This window comes from Megascapheus bottae, unplaced genomic scaffold (assembly GCF_031878675.1).
Source record: "Megascapheus bottae isolate mThoBot1 unplaced genomic scaffold, mThoBot2.hap1 HAP1_SCAFFOLD_118, whole genome shotgun sequence".
NCBI lineage: Eukaryota > Metazoa > Chordata > Mammalia > Rodentia > Geomyidae > Megascapheus > Megascapheus bottae.
The window spans coordinates 218,635-241,629 of record NW_028327300.1 but is presented as its reverse complement, the minus strand read 5'-3'; the positions used below and the strand labels follow the sequence as shown (position 1 = coordinate 241,629).

Below are 22,995 nucleotides of genomic sequence, written 5' to 3'. Positions count from 1 at the left end.
TTATATCATATATTTTGCATTTCCCACAGCTCTCCATATAAAACGAAGTACAAAGTAGATAATTAATGATTGTTAAAAGAATGCATGAGTAAAGAATACATATATATATATATATAAAATAAAACAGGAATTACTTGAAACATGAAAGCAAGATTATAACAACTGCTTGTTGCTCATGTTTTTAAAAACATGAAATGTCAGTAGTAAAACTATTTGCTTTTAGAGGGGTGGGGGCGGGGGGAGGGAAATGGGGACCAAGACATGTGAAAGGGTATTAATGAATGGGAATTAATGCACCATCTATCTGGAAAATATCATGTAACCCTTCTATTAATTACAATAAAATATATGAAAAAATATTCATTTTTGAGCCAGGTTTGAGAGCTCATCTTTATAATTTTAGCTTCTTGGAAAGTGGAGATCAGGGGGTTGAGCAATTCAAGGCCATTCCAGTCAGAAGTACTCCCAACTCCATATCAGCCAGGGGCCCTGATGGCAAGCACCCGTCATCTCTGGCTGGGCGCACATGGCTTTTGCCTTCATCCTCAGTGACACATGGGAGCACAGCTAACAGGAATGTAGCCCAAACCTGTCCACCCCAGGCTAGTCCCAGCCTCAAAAATAACCAACATTGAAAGGGCTTGGAATAATATCTCAGTGGTAAAGCACCAGCCACCAAGCATGTGGCCCAGAGGTGAATTCAACACCTCCAAAATGAATGCACACACACCTTACACAAAACAATACTAGTAGCCTGCTTTTCAGTGCATTAGCTTGGGGAACGATTGTGCCTGAGGTTATTTTCTAATTGATCAGTAAAGCTTATCCTTATCACAGTTCTATCTAGTTGATTCTTTTTGAGCTTTCTTTCAGAACTGCAAATCAGTCATTTCAGGACCAGACTAGAGGTACAGCAAAGATTATCCTGAGGCATGTAATTTGTTTTAATTTCAGTGAATCCTCAAGAAAAATTTCTGAGACACCTTCAGTACATTTTGACAACCCCTATTATTCTCAATGCCACAAATCATCAGGAAAATTCTAATATTAATATAGTGTGGAGTTATGAAATATTTGCCCAGAGAATAGTTCATATTAAAATTAATATTTAAAATGGCTTGTTTTCTACCAAGTGGATTTCATTAATATCCTACTAACATACAAACATACAGGCCTTTTTCCTGTCTTAATTGTTTAGTAACTAGCATTTCTTCTAATCAAGTTAATCTTAATCCCTTTAAAGCACAACTTACAGTAATTCCACAACAATGCAGCTAACTAGTAGGCGAGTTTTAGAAAAGATGGAAATAATGGCTCTGTGAGGGTTTTTTAAATCATTTTTCATGTATTTTAAAGCCTGCAGGATTCCAAAATTTTTATGACCTTAAAATTATCTCACTTTTTAAACATATAATATTAAACTTGAAATTGTCTATGAAAGAAGAAAAATATGTAGGAGGCTGCAAAACATAATAGTATCCCAGAATCAGAGAAAATGTGGACTGTCTGAGCTTAACAGAAAGGCCATCGCAGTGCTAAGTCTTTTCCTCTTACCTACAGAGACCATGCAGTGAATTTTAAGAGTGCAATCTGATGAAAGAGGAAAAGGAAAGATGCTTAGAGAATATAAACTACTCAGAGCATCAGAGTTTCATGGGAAAAGGTACTGTGTTTTAAAATCATATTAATAACACATATGTTCTCTCTAGGTAACACAACATGCATAAAGCTTACTGAGTGTTGTACATCTAATAATCCATATGCATAACAATTGGCATTGTTCTTTACATGCCTCTACAAAGTGCCGCTCGGGTTCATCTTTCTCTGTAAGCTTTTTACTACCCCACACCGAGGAAAGCTGCAGGAAAAAATAATAAAATAGCATATAGGATAGTTGTGATGGACAGCAGTACCTTCCCACAGAACTGGATGTCTGGTCGACCTCGGTGAAATAGATATTGTTACTTCAGGCCAAGGTGTTAAGTAATTTTGCTCTGTGTGTTCTGAGTACTGGGGAATCAAGTCTCAGTCCCTGATGGCATTGTAAGTTAAGGTGTAACTGATAAATCCAACAAAATCCAGCCGAAAGAATAGGCATTGTTGATCACACATTGCCTGCCAAACAGCCAACAGGCTTGATCCGTGTTCTGTTATTTAGTCTGTTGAGTTTTGTGGATGAGTGGTTCAAGTGAAGTTTCCAGTGTTGTTTCTCAGTCTTGAGAAACGTGGATGGTACCATCAGTCTCTTCCTCACTCAGTAGTCAAGGGCACATCTTAGAGACACCATTCTGGTTTCTTTGGCAACAGAACAGCATCAAAACAGGGAAGCAACCAGCAGGACAGGAAGAGCTCTTTCAAGTTCACATCTAAAAACACCACTCCCAGTCATACATCTGGAAAACAGGCCAAGGAAGACACATTTGAAAGATACTCTGCCTCAATGGGAATTTTGAAAATTATGTAAAGGAATAGGATATTTCCCTTTTGTGGAAGGACAAATTAATACATCATACAAAATCCACTAGCATAACAATGTTCATTACAGCACTATTCACCATAGTAAAGATATGGAACCAACCTAGATGTCCCTCAGTCGATGAGTGGATCAACAAGTTGTGGTATTTGTACACAATGGAATTCTATGCTGCTGTCAGAAAGAATGACATCGCCTCATTTGTTAGGAAATGGAAAGACTTAGAAAAAATCCTATTAAGTGAAGTAAGCCAGACTCAAGGGAACTTAGGCTCAATGGATTCCCTCATTCGTCATAATCAGTAGAAACCTTGGGCTCTACTAGCAGAGATCTGCAATAGAGCAAAATCTTGATACATAAGGCCATATAGTATGAAGCTAATTGAAAGGACCTCCAGGACATTGAAACAAAAGCCATATAACGAATGATTGTTGTCCTTAATGTACTATGTTGTCTCTCATCTCCTTTGCTGTCCCTTGGTTATCTCATATTGTTATAGTATCTCAATTTATTATCTGATATATTGAATTTCTTTGTATTTGGTTATTTGAAATTTGATAGGGAAGGGGGGAAAACCAAGACGGGTGGGGGGTGTGGGGGGGAGGGTAATGGGTACCAAGACATGTGAAAGGGTATCAATGTATGTGAATTAATGCACCTTCTATCTGGCAAATATCATGTAACCCTTTTACTAATTACAATAAAAAATAAATAAATAAATAAAAGAAAAAGCATGTGCACTGTTTTGCTTGCAGGCATAGAAATTACATTATTCACAAATATTTTCTACATAGTAGGTAGGGTAGCTACACTGGACATGAAAGGGCGGGGACAATTAATATGGATGAAACAGTCCTGTTTCATTAACTTTCTACCTTATTGTTCATTTATTTCTTCAAATTTTGGGTTTGTCTGAGAGATGAGAGATTCTCTTCTCTCTTTGATTATATCAGAATAAAAATAGATATTGGTCTGGAGGTTTGGCTCAAATACTAGAGCACCAGATGTGCAAGCAAGCTCAGCAAATATGAAGCCATAAGTTCAAACCAAGTATTTTCTAAAATCATCATCATCATCAATAAAAATAATAAATAGCATAAGCTGGGGACAAGGCAGAAAAGTTCATGAAATGTTAATTTCTAATTAATCAGCAAAAAGAAAAAATTCAGAAGTGGAGATGTGCCTCAAGTGGTAGAGCATGAAATAGTTGAAATAGCCAAGTGAGAGCTCAGGGTCCTGAGTTCATGTCCCAGTGGTGCTTCTCTTAATCAAATATGAATGCACACATACTGAAAATGTACATGGTATACACTGCCAAATACACAGCTCACTCCCTCCAGCAGCTCCTAAAACCTGTTATTAGGTTGCAGGTTTGAAGTTTAGCAACTCCACATCTCTTAGGCACCTTATTTCAACGAGGATTGAACAGAGGGACCAGGAAAAGACTTAATTAACTAGGGCAGTATTTCTCGAGATATTTGTTGTTGACATTGCAAAAGGGACAACATATTATATTTGATTTCCCATTTTCAAAGCAGAAGGAAAGGCAATCCACAACATAGGAAACATTTCACTTTCCTTCCTATTTTAATCAATCTTCAAAGAAAGACTGGGGTGGGAACACTTAAATCATAACTCTGCGGTTATTGAAAACCCCAAGAATGATGAACTTCATGCATATGATGTTGAAATAACACACAATGAATTGTAGGCACTCTGAACGGCAGTGAAATTTACAACTCCTTTCCTCTGTTCCAAAATAAAAAAAGAATTTCTATCTTCCCAGCAAGTGGTCTCCAAAATAAATGCTGTTCTCACACCCATGAGCAAAGAAATAACTTGGGGCAAGAAAGCACAGTGTGTTTTCATTTACAAATTATATACATCACATCACTTTACTAACATGCTGCCAAATATAAAAATTGAAATATAAACTGTATGAGATATAAAATGCAGTATTTTTCCCCACATTGCCTGACATACTGTTCCACATAACTCAAATACTGACTATGATGATGTCTCGTGCATAACTATAAATATCTACCTCCCTAAATATCCCTTCCACACAGCTCAAAACAAAAAACTTGAAGACAACTCTTGTTGCTGGCATGCCTCTATTAGAGAGCCTAAAAGGACAGAAATAAGTTGAGACCATAAATGATGCTCTCAATTTGGGTAGGTACGATACTAACTGAGTGCTTTCCAGGTGTGAGGCATTGTAATGTCTTGTGTTTAATTTTCCCCAAAACTCCATGTGGTAGATCATCTTCCCAGTTAACAGCTAAAGAAACTGAGGACTAATGTACCTTAGAATTGGCTAGTTAGAAAACAGTAGCAAACTGTGTAAGAATCCTTTCTTGACTGAATTTATTCTGGGTCCATGGCCCGCCAGAGAGAAGCTTTGGATTCCCAAGGGGATCCTTAGCAACATGGGAAGGAGGGGGAAATTTGGGTTGTCTGGAGGCACAGGGAGATGTCAGGGTTCCTCTCATCTTTTGGTAGAAGCGAGGGATGCTAATATTCTGACGTGGACAGGACAGTCCAAGAACATACCCACAGTGCTGTGGAGGGAGAATCAAGAGGTATCAGAGATGAATGACGAACCAGATATGTTCATCACAGTGCAATTTGTAATAGCTGAGTAGTCCAAGACTCAATAAATTACAGTGTATCTATTTATCAGAGCTCTGTGGCTACTAGCATGACGTTTTTTCAAAAGAATAACCATATGAAAAAAATTCACACTTCCTATTTACATGTGCAAAAGCAATATTCGCCAAAACATTCATATTCACAAGTCCTAAAAGTAATCTGGTTAGCAGGGTTGTTGTGTTAGAAAAGTATTTATATGTTTATGTATGCACATGGGAAATACTTTGAAAGACATCAGCCAAAGTATTAATTACTATTTGTTGCTGAAGTATAGTAGAGAGTCCATATAAAATATTTTATGACAGAATCATTATAAATAGCCACACATACCACTGTAAGAAGGAAACACTCATAAGTAATATAATCTATTATCTCAAAGTCCTTATGAATTCCGTAAGCCAAAGATTTGATACCCATCTTTTCAGAATGTGTCACTGGCAGCATTTTATTTCATTTTATTTTCTGACATCAAGTTCTTTAATAATAGAAAAGAAAAGCACCAGGTGTTTCTCACCAGGTGCCTTTGCAATGGCAGCAGAGTTCACTGGTATATTTTTTTCAGAGCCAAAATAGCACCTACTATTCACATGCCCTATCTTTAAAGCCTTCATTGTTTCACTATGATTCAAAAGTGAAGTTATTCACTCCCGCCCACACAGCAAGAACAATACAATCACGACACTGAACTGAATAAATGCTTGAAACTTCATAAATACTAAGTATCTCATCTCAGAATGTCTTATGAGTAGAAATCATTATGATGCTGTCTGCCATATAATTTATCTTTATCTTTATCATCATCATCATCATCATCATCATCATCATCATCATCATCATCGTTTGGGTTTTTGTTCTGGTACTGGTGATGGAACTCCATCACCTGAGCCACACCACCAGTCCAACATTTTGCTGGTTAATTGGAAATGAAGAATTTTCTGTTTGGACTCGCTTCAAACTGATCCTCCATGTCTCAGCATAGTGAGCAGGTAGGATTTCATATGTCAGCCACTGGTGTCTTGCTCAGAAGTCTTACTTTATTAGAACACAGTCTAACAAATTACCCTTTATTTTACTGACCAGTACCTCATTGTGACCTGGAAAAAAAATACAACTAACATGGCAGCAAACCTTCAAAAATACCATGAGATTTATATCGGGCAAAAAAACTGCTAAGAAAAAGTTTATTCCCCAATACAGATGAAAAATTTGACCTACAGTAGCAAGAAAAACAACAAAAAAGAAAGAGCTGGACAAACACAAAATGGAGAAAGAAGATAAGAATTGTGATTTCTTTCAAAATTGTAATCATTAAATAAAATAAAATTTGCTTATTTTCATCTTCAAGGAATCCAAATGGTTTACATTATATCTAGCATACAGACTATTACTAAATAATAACAGTTAACAATATCACAAAGTATAAAGGTTTTCAGAAACATAAAAATGTTAGAAGGTATTTCAGATACTTCTTTGATTCGAATTAGAGAAGATATGTCTAATTATGACATGATATCAAAAGGAATGCTGTATAAACTAAGTAAGCAAAGATATTTGCCAGTAATATTAAAAGTAATTCCTGAATGTTTCTCAAGTATGTGAAATACTGAGAAAATCAATGCCTAGCATGACAGTGCCACTTGTCAAAACAGTCTGTTAATTATCTTTATCATGCTCTTGGCAAAATAGGATACTGTTGGATAAATAACATCTTCACATAATTTAAATCCATGCTATGTTTTATTAATTTAGATCCTCCGTTTACCCCAAGAGGGGGTGGAGATGATTGGCTACATCTTCTGTTGCAAATATACACAAAGCCTTATTTGCAATGGAACAAAAACACAAATTTAGAATTGGATTGACGAATGTCCAAAACCCAACTCTACTACTTCAGTGCCTGTCTTTGCACAAATTATATCATACTACTGACCTACCGTGTCTCTATACATTAAAAATAAACAGTGCCAATAATCAGATCCCTCATAGGGTCCGGTAAGAAAAACAATGAGATGTTATTTGTGAAGTTCTGGCAACACAGTAGGGATTTGATTGCTGTGAATTTTTTTTATCTCCTTCCCATTTTTACCTTTCTGTCCTTGCTTTCATACCTAGATCTTCACAAGGCAAGTTGATCTGGAGGGAAAACAGAAAGAAGGAAGAAATAAAGGGGGGGAGAAGGGAAGGAGGAATAGAGGGAAGGAATGGAGGGAGGGAGGGAGAGAAGAAGACAAAGAGGAATTCACCTTACCAGAGGCTTACACCTGTAATCCTAGCTACTCAGGAGATTGAGATCTGAAGATGGAGATTGGAAGCTAGCATGGGACAGGAAAGTCTGTGAGACTCTTTAACCACCAGAATTCAGACGTGGAGCTGTGGCTCAAGGGGTAGAACTACAAGGAACAGAGCTAGGTCCCTAAGTTTAAATCCTAGTGCCAGCACCAAAACAAAGAAACTCACCTTAAATTCAAAGAATGTTCTAGGGAAAAGGAACTGTAAACAGCAACAGGCTCAAATCCCCTGATTATACAGATTGTGAAACAGACCACATCAGGATCATGCTATAGAAACATGCATGCGCAGGGACCATTTCCTCTTATCCTCCAGAAATGACTAAAACTAGAGGCCATTGGGAAAAAAAAACCTTCAACTTCCAGGGCTCAAAGGGCTGATTGTTCCATGGCCACAAAGTTCCCTTTTACCCAGTTTATACAAGATGTGGTAGGTGGTAAACTAGAAGTTAAAAAATATAAGCAACATTTCTTTTCTGGACTGTCCTATGTCCTTGTGAGAATTGCTTGTTCATGCAATTCTCAGAGAACACCCCTTGGGCACAGCACAAGGGCTCCACCTTCAACCTCAGAATGAAGAGGAACTTTTCAAAAATGCTATCTGAATCTTTAAAAAGCAGATCAGAAATGCAGTCTCTTCTTACAAAACGTGAACCATATAACATTTCACTTTGCAAGCTTTCATCCCAAGAATTTTATTCTCCACTGGTGAAATCACACAGGTAAAATTTTAAAATAGGGTTTTAAAAAAACTATTGCATTTCCTTTTAAGTTCTTCATCATTCATGCTGCTGTGTCATTTTCTTTATAGTTGCAACAGAAGCTGATGAGCTCTTCCATTCTAATTCTCCTAGAGCTTCACTCCAGTGGACTTAGGGTTTTGCAACAAAGAAAAAGGTTAATCTTTGCTCAGTAGATCTATTCATAAATTATTCTTTATATTCCAATAAATACTTGGCAGTTTGGGGAAGAGAAACTTCAATCATGACAAAAGAAAATAAAATTCAGTGCTATTCAGAGCCATTACTTAGACTTTGAAGATTAGTTTTTACCAATCACATTGGTGAGTGATATAGTTTATATTAAAAACCACATAAAATATTCTCTTAATTCACAGAGTAAAACTCCCAAATATAGGTTAACTCCTAAAGAAGGTGATATCGTGACATCACAGAATGGAAGGCCATCTTTCTTCTATCATCTACTTATAGATGTTGGTATGTGCACCCTGTTTTTTCTTTCTGGCTCTACCACATTCTCAGATGTCTAAGTCTTGATAAAAAGTAGTCACAGATACTCAAAGGAAAGGGACTATCTAGCTAAGGAAAGCTAGAAAAAATTATATCCAGAGCTCTTACCTTTCCTTTATTCTGATTACAAACCTGAACTCAGAAATGTAAGTTTGGTGAGTCCCAAAAATGTTGGAAAGGGTTGATTACCCCCATCGGAGCAAGGATTAAAAGCAAGTCCTATTTTCGTTGTATTTTTTTATTCAGCACCCAAACTTTTCAATGTGTCTTGCTCATTTATAATCTCCTATATTTGAAATTTAAAGAGCAGTTGTTAAAAGCTTAGTTCCATGGTAGGTGTTCTTAAAATGTATTCTATCCTCTATAATGATGTGGTGGCTTAGTTATTCTATTATGGCGTGTTTATCATTGAGAAAACAGAGTGTAAAGAAATTAAATAAGCCCAGAGTTGAGTCAGTGGACCAGAAAACCTGAACTCTCAATCCCTCTGCTGTATACCACAACCCTCCCTATAATCCATATGCAAATGAGTACCCAATTCAATTCAACAAATGTTTCAGAGCAATTTATATTTAGCAAGACATTGTACTTTATGAGAATGAAGCATAGAAATATTAGAGGACTTGCCTGAAATCTCAGAACACTTTCGCAAATGTCCATACTAGAACTCAAGTACTAAACATTGGGCCTGAAGAGCAAGCAACAAGACAAGTTGAAAGAGAACAAGCTCTGGAAATGAGACACATTGGTCCTCAGAATCCAGGCCCATCACATCCAATGTATGACATAGGTCTAAAGTGAACCTTACTTATTTTACATCCCCACCAATTAACTAAATTAAATATTAGGTACTGCTCTGCAATTTTATAGAACTTTTTACTTTGTTTAACACATTCTAGTCTTCTTCGCTGCAAATGAAGTAGATACTCCTCTTAAAAACAATGTGAACACAGTAGTGGTTCTTGCCTGTAAAACAAGGTTTTGAAAGGTGAGACGGGAGGATCATGAATTCAAGGGTCACCCTGGAATACATTTTGAAATCCTCTCTAAAAACCACAAAGGAAAGAAAAAGAAAATATGGTTTCAGAAATATAAAAGCCACATATAGTTTTTCAGATAAAATAAAGGACTCTCAACTAAATTGGAATTTCAGAACCAAATTTTCAGTTCAAGGATGTCTTGAATATTGCATGTTTATCTAAAATTAAAATTTTACTGGGCAGTTCATATATGTTTGCTAAATATGGCAACCTAAAAATGGCTGTGCTTGAAATAACTAAGAATTTCTTGGAATATCATTCAAAACAGAACAAAAATTTCTTCCTCCTAGAAATTAAAATATCTTAAGATGTCAATAACAAAAAAAACCCATAAGGAAAAGAAAGGAAGGACTTTGAAACTAATTTCCCTTGGGATACATAGCCACTGTAATTATCAGAAGCATTTGGAAATGACCCATATATTGCTTAGAAATTTTGATCAATAATACTTCTAATCTTTTGCCCATTCTCCTCAAGATTTAATTTTTGGAATCCTATTTATTCAAAAGATGTTAGACATTGTCATTTTATTGGTTTATTTTCACCTGTGAACTTTGACCCATAATGGAGACTTTTGTTTTGTATGGTCTGCTCTCCTCCCTTGGCCTACAAAGGAGACCCTTTGGACTGGACATGGAGATCAGAACAGATGCTCCAGTGCACAATATCCAGACTCGGAGCACAGATTTATTTCCTCCAAGTCAGTTTTGCTCAGTGAAGTTTCCCCAGACTCTCAACCACTGCCAAGGTTAATGTAGGCCCTGACTCTGCCTGTTGATTCATATTAATTAAGACAATCAATGATCTTGTTTCATACAGTGTCTGTTTTTAATATAACCTATTTGATGAGGCTGTATTAATTTAGGAGAAATATGCACTGGCATTCTGGCATGCACTTTTCCTAATTATCTCACAGCTCTCATTCCGCAGTGAAATTAGACTGTGGTTATCACGGTTACTGGAAGCCCATAGCTCTTAGCTAAGTGATCTCCTCCAGTGGAAAATCATCGTTTCTTGCTCCTGGCTACATAAACATGATTGTGCTATCTAAGCAATCCCCTGTGGCTGTGGATGTGAATGTTTTAACAAAATATTCTGCTTTAGAGCTACAGGGTGGCACCTCATTTCTATAAGTAGGAGGATAACAAGATTGGAATGGGAGGACTGTGAAAGGAAAAGTTACCCAATAACAGAAGTGAGACAAGGAGAAGCAGTTTTCAAGGGTGTGCAGGAAATAGGAAGCCTGACCTGGTAGTTATGTGTTCAGGTTCAAAAGAAATCCTTTATATGTTCCCTTATGCTTCTCTTGAGTTCTACATCACCTATCTCGCACTGCCCATTTTTCTTTTAAGAACTCAGTAGAATCTTGGTCCAAATGAGGACTTACTCTTCTGTGTGCCTGTCCACTCTTTTCAATCATTCACTTACTAAGTGCCTACATCCCTCACTAGAAAGAAACCAGTCACTTCCTGCATGAAACATGAATCCATGAGGCAGGCAGCTCCACAAGTTAATTTAAGTCAATCATTACAAATTGTAAATACACTAAGAATTTTTAATGGATTGATTTGATACAAAATGATCTGGCAAAACAATTTTTGAAAGAGGGACAACATCTGGGCTGAAACTGTTGTGATTACAAACATTCAGTTATCGGAAGAACCAAGAAAAGAAAATGAGCCCGTGAAGGAATAGTACTCATGAAATCCTGAAGCAGGACCCTTTCTTATTCTAGAAACCAAGCCAAGGCTAGAGTATGAGGAGTCATGCAGAGAATACAAGAGAGACTGATTATAAGCTTCCACCAAAGGGGCCTTTTGCCTTCCCATGTTCCTTCTACCAGTGGACCCTGAAAAGGGGTTGACAGCACATCATTCCCCTGGCCTACTGGGCAAATATGTAACTTAAAAGGAAGTAATGACACAGTGCTCATCTTGTATTACTGACTATGCCAGTGAGGATGCCTGGATCAAATAGAAATGTTAGAAAGTTGAGCCAACTGTAGTTGCATTTATTTAAATGGACTATGAATTCCAGTTTTATCTGTGAAAACAGGAAGCCAGTCCATTTCTGAAAGACTTGTTATTTACAGTAGGCAGTGTTTGGTAAGCTATTTTCACCAACAAGACACTGCTTATATATTTCCACTTCTTTAAGGCTTACATTCAGAGTAGATTTATTTGTTTTCATTCTAAAGATAAAAGACTCAGGAACAGATATAGCAATGAACTAAAATTGGGAGTATTAGTGTTTGAACCCAAGGCAATCAAGTCCAGAATACATATCCTTAATCATGATTACTAGCAGCCAAAATTCATCTTGGGAAGCTAATCAAACCATTAAGGTGCATCAGTATTTAATGCACTGAGATGGCAGCAAGATATTTGACATGTCAAAGAGTATACTTGCCCTGAATGTGCATTAGGTAGAAGATATGAAATATATCTTTAATGAATTTCCATATCTCTGCTTTCTTAGTTATAAGAAAAGATTATCTAGTCACACTTCAAATGGTTCCACTGTTGCTATAGAAACTGCTTTCCTTTAAGTTTTTGAGGTGACTGTCAGCTTGTAAAACACTCAGTGCTAGCAGCAACACAGCACTAATGGATGCCTTTAGGAAATTCTAATTTCCCCCAATGTTCTCCATCCTCTAACTTTTTTTCCCCAAATCAACTTACATACGGAACCTAATGAGAATCAGTGTACTTGCTAGGCAAACATAGTTGTAAATCAAACTGTGGGTCTCAGGCCAGGGCATAACCCTGGGAAGACCTCCCAAGATCCTTCTGTAAATGACCTATTTCCCCTGAAGTTTCTGGGTCTCTGACAAAGGCAATGAAGGAGAAAGAAATAGGAGAAAGAAGAGGAGAAGGAGGAAGGGAGGGAGGAAGAAGAAAAGGAAAAGGAGAGGCTTCAGCGTGGAGGAGAAGGAGGAGGAGGAGGAAGAGGAAATGAAGAAAAAGAAGAAGAAGAAATTTACCCACCTTTATTCAGCAGTGTTAAGAGCCTATTCGCTACCTTCTCTTTCTTCTGTCTTCAATCCTCCACTTCCAGCACACAGGGGGACTTTACCTCTCTCCTCACATTTCTATTCCAGATCCAGAACACTATTTCTTCCGCCCCTTTTTGCTTTTCCTGCCACCTCATTTTTAATATAAGCATTGATGATTTTAATTCCTAGTGTATCCTACACATGCCCAATCTCTTACTTTTCTATTCTTATTATTGTTTCTGATTTTTATTTACCATACTTAAATGTATAGTTTGTCTTTGAAGTATTGTTCTTGTAACCATGGTCTTCTCTCTTCTGAGTGGTAGTGAGGAAATGGAGATTTGTGTGTGGCATATAAACAACGGGCTTGATTTTGTAAGGGTAGTATTTTGTGTTCTCATATAAGATCTGAGATTAGAGAAGACATAGAAAGGGAAAGGGGAGTTAAGAAAGAGGTTGATACATAAAGTGGCAACTCCTTTTTTGTACACCTACTTAAAGATAGTTTTTAAAAAAAAACACAAAAATTAACTAGATCTAAAATACTTGGGCATAAGAAATTATACAGGTCTCTAGGCATTCACATATAGTGAAACCAAAGGAGGAGACAGGAGAAGAACAGAAAGGCACACTGCCTATGTGCATCTGATCATCCAAAATACTATATATCCACATGAACTCCAGGAAATGAAAGTGAGGGTTTTTTTTTCTTTTTAGTTTCTCTTGTCTTTCCATTTTGTTCTGTCTGTTTATCTGTCTGTGGGAGTTTAAAGGGAGGCACAGAAATGGAGAGACAAAGGATAAACAAATGCAGCAGTGGGGCTCACTGGACACTATGCTGAAAATTGTTGAATACAAGTTGTGTACAACTTGTGAGTGGGGGAATGGGAGGGAAAGCCTGAGAGAGAGCAAGGGAAGAGGTGACATTACCCAAAAAAGAAGTGTACTTTTTACCGAACTGTAGCCCGTCTGTACATCCCCTTCACTATAATTTTTAAAATTACAATTACTTTTAAAAGGGAGTTGACATGATATGAACATTCAGAATGTCACAGCAGAACCCATTGCTTTGTACATTAATGTGTATCAATAAGAAAATGCCAAAAGGGTAAGCTCATGATAACTAAATGAAACTATTCTTTCTGGAGAAAGAAGCTAATAGGAGAAAAGTGAACTTAAACATTATATGCAGGAGGAAATAAAAAGGTATTTTCAAACTTATGGTAAGAAATAATACTTTGAAACTTTTTTTCACTGCTAACAGAATTCTGAAAGGCCATGGGGAAATTAAAACATCATCCACATTTTCCTGGGGGGGGAATCTTTTATCCAGACAGAATACTGCAAATGCAAAAATTTTAATTGCATTGTCATCATATCTAACCGAGGAAGGTGTTCCTTTCTAAATTTTTTTGTCTAAAGCATCCTCTCAGAACATTTTTGAGGAGAAAAAACTGCATATTTGTTTATTTGAAATTGGATAGGAAAGGGGGGAAAACAAGATGAGAGTGGGGGTGGAGGAGGGAAATGGGGACCAAGACATGAGAAAGGGTATCAATGTATGTGAAGTAATGCACCTCCCATCTGGCAAATGTAATGTAACCCTTCTATTAATTACATTAAAAATTATATGCAAAAAAAGATGTCTAGGAGAAATCCTTTGACAACCTGAGTTAATATAATGGAATGCTATTGGAAAGTGAATATATAGATGTAGTTATACATATATATATATATATATACACACACACACAGCTGTGACATTGCCATTCATAAGCAAATGATAATTTAGCTTTGTCTTCAAGTGAGATTGAATATAAACTGACTTTCAAGTTCAAAAAGCCATCGTTAATCTTCATACATAAGGACATATAATGTGAAGCCAATTGAAAGGACCTCCAGGATAGTGAAACAAAAGCCATATAATGAATGATTGTTGTCCTTAATGTACTATGTTGTCTCTCATCTCCTTTGCTGTCCCTTGGTTATCTCACATTGGTATAGTATCTCACTTTGTTATCTGATATATTGAATTTATTTGTATTTGGATATTTGAAATTTAATAGGGAAGGGGGGAAAACCAAGATGGGTGGGGGGTGTGGGGGGGAGGGAAATGGGTACCAAGACATGTGAAAGGGTATCAATGTATGTGAATTAATGCACCTTCTATCTGGCAAATATCGTGTAACCCTTTTACTAATTACAATAAAAAAAAGGTAAAAAAAAAAAACACAGACCTAGCTCCCTTCGTTACCTGTCCCTTGGTTATCTCACATTGGTATAGTATCTCACTTTGTTATCTGATATATTGAATTTATTTGTATTTGGATATTTGAAATTTGATAGGGAAGGGGGGAAAACCAAGACGGGTGGGGGGTGTGGGGGGGAGGGAAATGGGTACCAAGACATGTGAAAGGGTATCAATGTATGTGAATTAATGCAACTTCTATCTGGCAAATATCATGTAACCCTTTTACCAATTACAATAAAAAATAAAATAAAAAAAAAACAAGGTGGTAAGTTAGCAGTAAGGAGGGAAAGAAGGAAGTTGAAGTGTACAGTAGAGACAAGAAAGGCTACCACAACCACTTAGGTAAGAGTTCTGACCAGCCATTTCAACTGTCTCCAACTTACTACTCTAGAAGGATCTTCTTCTCGCTAGGGTACGGTGATCAGCGTTTGGAGTTCTTTACTTTCCCCTTCTCTGACCTGTGGCCTTAGGAATTGAATCCATTTCAAGTAGTGCCTATGTACTGATGTGATCCCCAGTGTTCATCTTGAGTACTGCCTGTGCTCTTTTGATATGGACATGTGGGCCATCTAATGCACCACTGCTAATACAGGACCCTTGAACATGTGCCCCACGTCAGCCATCCCAGCCAGTCAGAATCAATGGCAGCACCACCTACTTACTTCTGTTTTCCCCAACAACATTCTAGTCAAAACAACTCCTCCCTGTCACTCCCAAAGGTCTTCCACAGGCACGTTTGTTCCCTAGCATTCATTCCCCACACTGCCAGACACAGGCATTTCCTTTTCTTTTGAAGAACAGCAACTTGCCACATCACAATTCTGAGGAAACATTTACTATGGTTTACCTCTGCTCCTAGAACCAACTCTTACTGTAGTCAAAAGTCCCTGCATCATCTGTTCCCTCCCAATGACCACTTTTCCTCCTCCTCCTTCTCCTCCTCTATTCAAAATATACCAGTGCCTTGAGCATGGGAAGTCCCATTGGAACGGAGCCCATGAAGTCATTCTCTTTTCACTCTTAGGGAAAGGATTTTAAATAAAATTCAAAGTTTCTCTTGGATGCTATATCATAATCTCTGGTTTGGTTCTTTGTACACTGTCCCTCTTTCTGTCCTTGGAGTCAGTCCTTCAAAAACCCTTGTCATTGCAAATTCCTCTCCTTATCTGGAAATTATGTTCCCATCTCCACACAGGATCCACTGCTTTTCCCTATACAGGACTGACAGTGATCCACAATTAAATATTCCAGGATGCGTTCTGATTTGATTACTCATTCTAGTAAAAGGCCACATGGGGCTTCAACAAAACACTGCACAGTGGGAGAAGGGTTTGGCAATTCAAATCAAGATGATCCTGAAGACTTTGCATATATTTGTTTCCTCCATTAGTCTGCTCTCTGAACATACAATATTTACTGCCTCCATTGGTCTGCTCTCTATACATATATTTACTGCCCCTGTAGTATATCAGGCATCATATACATTTTGAAGGGTGACTATCAGCAAATGTAGGTGAAAAGTACACCTTACTCCTGCAACCACTCATGATACTCATATGTCCAAATACACTTCAAATGAAAACCAGTATCTGCTCTAATGCAAATTGATCTGCAAACCTTCCTTGGTTCATAGTACACATAACATATTACATTTTAATGTAGATCTGTTTCATTATCTCTGTACATGCTCTTTTCCACATTAAATTAGGTCTTATCCTTCTGTATCACAAGAGTAGACTATAGCACAGTATCAGCAACACAAATATTTGCCTCACATTACCAACTCAAAAGACACAAAATGACTGGGAAAAAAAACCTTCAAAATATCTCTGTTTTTTCCATTTACCTTCATCCAAATTCCCCTCCATCCCCCCATTTCCTCATGACCGCTTTCAATTGTTAAAAGGAGCACATCATGGAGAGAGGAGGATGGATTTTTCTTCTACTCTATAAATACATACTTCGTAGACATATGTATACAAATATACATATTGCATAAGCAAATTTAATGTATCTTAAAATATAATTTATAAGAGGACAACACTTTTCCAAATGCAACTCAGCAATATGAATTTTTAAAATAGGGTTGTTTCACAGTCATTGGGTGACTGAAAGGTGACTTTCACCCGCAACTACATTAGTTAGTCAGCAATTCAATTTTGTCAGATCTGTAAGAGGGGGTAATAGCTGCAAATTGTCCTGACAGATGCTACCAGCTGCTTCTGTAAAGCAACAGTTATACAACTTGCTCTCTCTCAGTTTGAAGCAGAAAGAAAAAAATTTTCTTTAACAGTTATTTTCCATTTTCAAGTTTGGAATTAAAAGTCTGAAACTGCCTCTGTGCACAGTACACAAAAGCCAGTTCACAAAAGCTACTCTGATACATACTTTTAACTGCTGACTCATTTTTTCACAATTTGACCACATTTTAATGTTTCCATGAAATTTTACACTACATCTGAAATAATACCGCATTTTTTTCAAGAACTGTTCAGATCCTTCACTTCATGAAGCCTAAAAACCATGGTGAGTGGTGTGTTCAGTGTATAATGCAGGGAGTACTTGCCACAGGTCCAAGCAGGAGAAACTGAAGTTCCAGGAAATCAGAATGTGACTACTACAAAATAAGTGTCTTGATTCCTGTTCCTTCATTCAACAACAGTAACATTCCACTCCACATGAGAAAACCATTCATATCAGGAAATCATTCTACCTTTAATTCATGCTATTTATTCAAACTCAACAACACCACCTGTGATTTTCATGGTCTCCAGAGTGTCATGCATATGCTCTGTTCTTATAACTCAGTCTTACTCCCAAGGCATGGCGCACTGACTATCTTCTCCTGGGAGGACTTCCTCGAAATTCTTCAGCAGCCCATTCTCCAGCTCAGAATCATTTTTCATATATTTTTATTGTACTTAATAGAAGGGTTACATTATATTCACCAGATAGAAGATGCTTTACTTCATAAACATTGATACCCTTTCTCATGTCTTGGTCCCCATTTCCCTCCCCCGACCCTCATCTTGTTTTCCCCCCTTCCCTATCCAATTTCAAATAACCAAATAAACATATATACAATATATCAGATAACAAGGTAAAATACTGTAACAATTCGAGGTAACCAAGGGACAGCAAAAGAGATGAGAGATAACATAGTACATTAAGGACAACAATCACTCATTATATGGCTGTTGTTTCTATATCCTGGAGGACCTTTCATTTAGCATCATACTATATGGCCTTATGTATCTAGGTTTTGTTCTATTGGAAATCTCTGCTAGGAGAGCCTAAGGTTTCTACTGATTATGACAAATGAGGGAAACCATTGAGCCTATGTTCCTTTGAGTCTGGCTTACTTCACTTAAAATGATTTTATTCTAAGTCTTTCCATCTCCTTACAAATGGGGCGATGTCGTTCTTTCTGACAGCAGCATAGAATTCCATTGTGTATAAATACCACATCTTGTTGATCCACTCATTAACTGCGGGGCATCTGGGTTGGTTCCATATCTTTGCTATTGTAAATAGTGCTGCAATGAACGTCATTGTGATAGTGGATGTGGTATGTCCTTGTTTCTGGACAACAGGGTAAATGCCAACTAGTGGAATTGCTGGGTCATAGGGGAGCTCTAGGTTAAGTCTTTTGAGGAACCACCTGTCAGGAAGGCTCTTTTCCTTTGTTTTGCAGAAACTGTTCTGTATTCAAACAGAACCCTACCTGTATTAATCACTTCTGGAAAGGATTGTACTGCACCACCTAGCAAAAACCCTGAGAAACTTCAGCTTCCTGAACAACTAGCTGCAAAAAACTATGAAACGTAAGTAATACATTCCTTCAGCATTTGAAATGCTCATCAACTCCAGCCTTCACTCACTCTATTCATGAACAATATTCTTATGCCATCTGGTCCCTTACCTCTTGGAAAGTTAATAACCTTTGCTTCCTCTCTTACCACTTGGACACTTGGTGATTTCTTTCACATATCTTACATGCTAGCTTAAGCTCCCAGACTTAACAACAAAGAGGTTTTATTATAACAGTTCTAAACACGCATATATTTTGACCATATTTATTCTTTTTTTAATCTCTGCTCCTCTTGTTCATTTCTGGTTGCGTATCAAGCTCATGATTAAAAATGAAATTAATGTCCCCTAAGATATATTCCTCTTTGTTATGGCTGGTATCTAAAATGTTGCCCCAAAGCTATATGCTAAAGATTCGATTGCCTGCTGATATGCTTTTTACAAAGTGGTGGGATCATGAAAACTTTGTTCTCACCAAAGGATCAACCTACTCATGTGTCCACAATTTGATGAGCTATTGGGAAGGGATAAAAACTTTCCAATTTGAGCTGGGACTTAAGGTTGTTAAATGCATCCCTGAAATGTGTCCTTGTAAATGATGTTTGTTCTGCTCTCTTCTCTCTCCTATTTCTCTTCTATCTCTGCTCTCCAGTCTTCAATTCTCTTTCTCCTTCTTCCACTTCTCTCCTTTTTCTCTTCTCTCTCTCTCTCTCCTGCCTACTTAACGTGAATAAATGGCTTCCTCCTCCACATATTCCTGCTACCATGATGTTCTGCTTCTCCCCAAAGCAGACTGAAACTATATCCCAAAACAAATGTTGCCACCGTTAAGCTGATTTTCTTAGGTATTTTGCCATGGAGCTAGAAGGCTAGCACATTCATTTACTAGCTATTTTTTCATATATTTTTATTGTGATTAATAGAAGGGTTACATTATATTCACCAGATAGAAGATGCAATACTTCACAAACATTGATACCCTTTCTCATGTCTTGGTCCCCATTTCCCTCTCCCCACCCCTGCCCCTCATCTTGTTTTCCCTGCTTCCTTATCTATCCGATTTCAAATAACTAAATAAGCATATATACACTATATCCGATAACAAGGTGAAATACTGTAACAATATAAGATAGCAGAGGGACAGCAAAAGAGATGAGAGATAACATAGTACATTAAAGACAACAATCACTCATTATATGGCTTGTGTTTCTATATCCTGGAGGTCCTTTCATGTAGTGTCATACTATGTGACCTTGTGTATCTAGGTTTTGCTCTATTGGAAATCTCTGCTAGGAGAGCCCAAGGTATCTACTGATTATGACAAATGAGGGAAACCATTGAGCCTATGTTCCTTTGAGTCTGGCTTACTTCACTTAATATGATTTTTCTAAGTCTTTCCATATCCTTACAGATGGGGCAATGTCAGTCTTTCTGACAGCAGCCTAGAATTCCATTGTGTATAAATTCCACATCTTGTGGATCCACTCATCAACTGAGGGGCATCTGGGTTGCTTCCATATCTTTGCTATAGTAAATAGTGCTATCTAGATATTTTCTTTACCACTGTTTGCAATACTTCATTGATATTATCTCAGAGGCACACTCTGACTCAACTTTCAGATCTTAATGATTCTTTTATTTCTTTACACAAATAAAATTTTCCATTGTCATTCAACTCTTCTACTCAGTAATCTTCAGTAGCTCTCTATTTCATCCAATAATAGGCCAAAATTTCTCCTGAACCAGGAAACAGAAACTTAAGTCTCTGAGCTAGCTAATTAAACTTCTAAATTTCAAAATCACCATCTATGCATATGTGTGGACATTTATATAGTAATATTCAAATGGTAAAAGATTCTTTATAATCTTTTCTATTCACCTAATGAATTATTCCCATCATCATATACTCTTCTACTCCTTGGTTATGATTCCCACTGTGATATCATTAACAATTCGTTATGGATCCCATTTCTTCTAAGTTTCTCTTCTTTCTACTTAGGATGGTTTTCTCACACCAGTAACCTTATGTTTGACCTAATTTTGATACGATTTTCTGACCCTGTTCGAGAGCTCCGACATCAAAAAGATATTCACCATCTTTCTAGAAACTGGCTTTGGTTTAACCCTAAAATGAGTAAATAGGTGTTCTTCATGAACTGCACTCAAAGCTTACTTGCTACTTAAAGCAAGACCTCAAAAAACATCACAACTCATAAAATCAATAATATCACAGAGTTCTTTTGTAAAGAACTTCAAGCATTTACATATATGCAATGAAACTGATGTGCAGTCAAAATGACAGAAACAGATGGTTCTGCCATCACTTTATATGACACTTGTTTCTCCAGGCAGGTGAACAGAAGGAACCAGTGGTAGAAGGTGAAAAGGGTCTTGCAATTTAGAACCCACTGAAGTATAAAATGCCACCAAACTTGTCTCAAATTAAAACACATTTTAGTTTCTTCATTTGAAATCCTATCCTGGGTAAGATTAAAAATCTCATAACTACCCAGATTTAAACTCTGAGCTTCTGATCATCCGAGGCCTGAAAATACTGGTTTGTGATGAACAGGTCTTAGGGAAACAGAAGGGGCATTTCAAATTCAAGATAAAACTATATCCATTGAGAATCTATATAACTGTCCAAACAAGAGTTTTCAAGATAAAATATCCAATTTATTTTAAAGTAAGATGTTTTAAATGTTCATATTCACCAAGTTTCACCAACTTACATATTCCTTTATTTAACAGTGATTTATTGATAAGAAATAATACAGTATAATGAACAGAGCACAATATCTGGTATTGTATACCCTGGGTTTCCTTTCCTACCTCCCCTACTTGTTGATTCTGTAGAACTATAGTCCTGGAATAGAAGCCTGGCTTTATAAGATTCACTTTTCTCTACTGTCATGAAGCAGAATGTAGCATGTAAGTCCAGACAGTATTTGGCATTTTCTGAACAACTAAGTATAAACTCACCTCCTTCACTCACGTTCCTTCTCCTGCCATGCCCTATTATGCACATGTTGAGCACAGTTCAACTCCAAAGTTCAGAGTGTGAAAAAGTTCAAACTTTATACTTAATGCTATGAATATTATCTCTCAGCCCAGAAAGCAGAATCATAATTCTGCCATTCTTTGGTGTCACTACTTTTCATCATTCACACTGCAGCTTAAATTTTGCACCCAAGAAAAGTCAAAACTTCCTGCCTACTAGCACATGGTGAATATTCATCCTTAGCGTCCATTCTTTCTTTCACAGTGTGTATCAATACTCCACTACCTAAATATAAGTCTGTGTGTGTCTATGTGTGTGTGTGTGTGTGTGTGTGTGTGTGTGTGTGTGTGTGTGTGTGTGTGTGTCTAAGAGGCCTGGAAACACATTTTTCTTGGTATATCTATCTGGCAATTCTCCTTGGAGCTTCCTCACTCATTTCTGTGTCCATCTTTATATGGTTCTCTTCCCTCAGGATTCCTATGTCCAACTGTCCTTCTCCCTTCTCTAAAAAGATATCCAGTCCTTAGATTGATGGCTCACAGTCATTGGTAATCATCTCATGCTAACTGCATCTGCTATGACTGTTTCCAATAAGGTTTCAGTCACAAGTACAGGATTAACACTGGAAAGCACCAAGGAAAGCTTAGCACCCTTTTGGAGTAACCAAGGAAAAATATAAGCCAAAACGAATCTAACCATGATAGCTTTCTTTTGTTTTCTACTTTCAATATTACCCACGTGATTAGTAATAACATAACTCACTAATTTGTAATTTTCTTCTATCTATAGTTGGTTCCAGTTGGAAATGGAAGTGATGGGTTGCGCTCTGGCTTAGTGAATTAACCCTATTTTTGATCAACTTTCCATAAAATCTAACTAAAAGTGCCTATATTATAGCAAATTTGATAATTAAATGATATTTTAAGAGCCTGGAGAAACTGGTAACACTAAACAGTTATCTACTGGATGGGACCCAAAAAGTGATTAATGTTACCTACCCATCATGCCCAAGTCCTGGAGTGCTAAAGCACTCCAGTTCTTGTATCTGGGTCAGACTTGATCAACGTCCAAAATAAATTAAAAATATAGAAAACATTTTTAACAATATTGTCCATTCAGCCCTTAAGAACAATTGAAGTTTGCACTGCTAATTCTGATGAAATAACAAAAAAGACCATAATGAAAATATACGCGCAGTCTAAAAGATTTGCAATAGAGCAAAATCTTGATACATA

General features: G+C 37.1%; 1 long non-coding RNA gene across 1 annotated transcript; it reads left to right on the top strand.

Annotated features, from left to right (window-relative positions):
• Positions 1–1,370: 1,370 nt before the first annotated feature.
• On the top strand, positions 1,371–22,692 carry LOC150040140 (uncharacterized). The gene is made up of 3 exons (XR_016534063.1): positions 1,371–1,663; positions 18,644–18,773; positions 22,550–22,692. It is a non-coding gene; the product is annotated as an uncharacterized LOC150040140 (long non-coding RNA).
• The last annotated feature ends 303 nt before the right edge of the window (positions 22,693–22,995 follow it).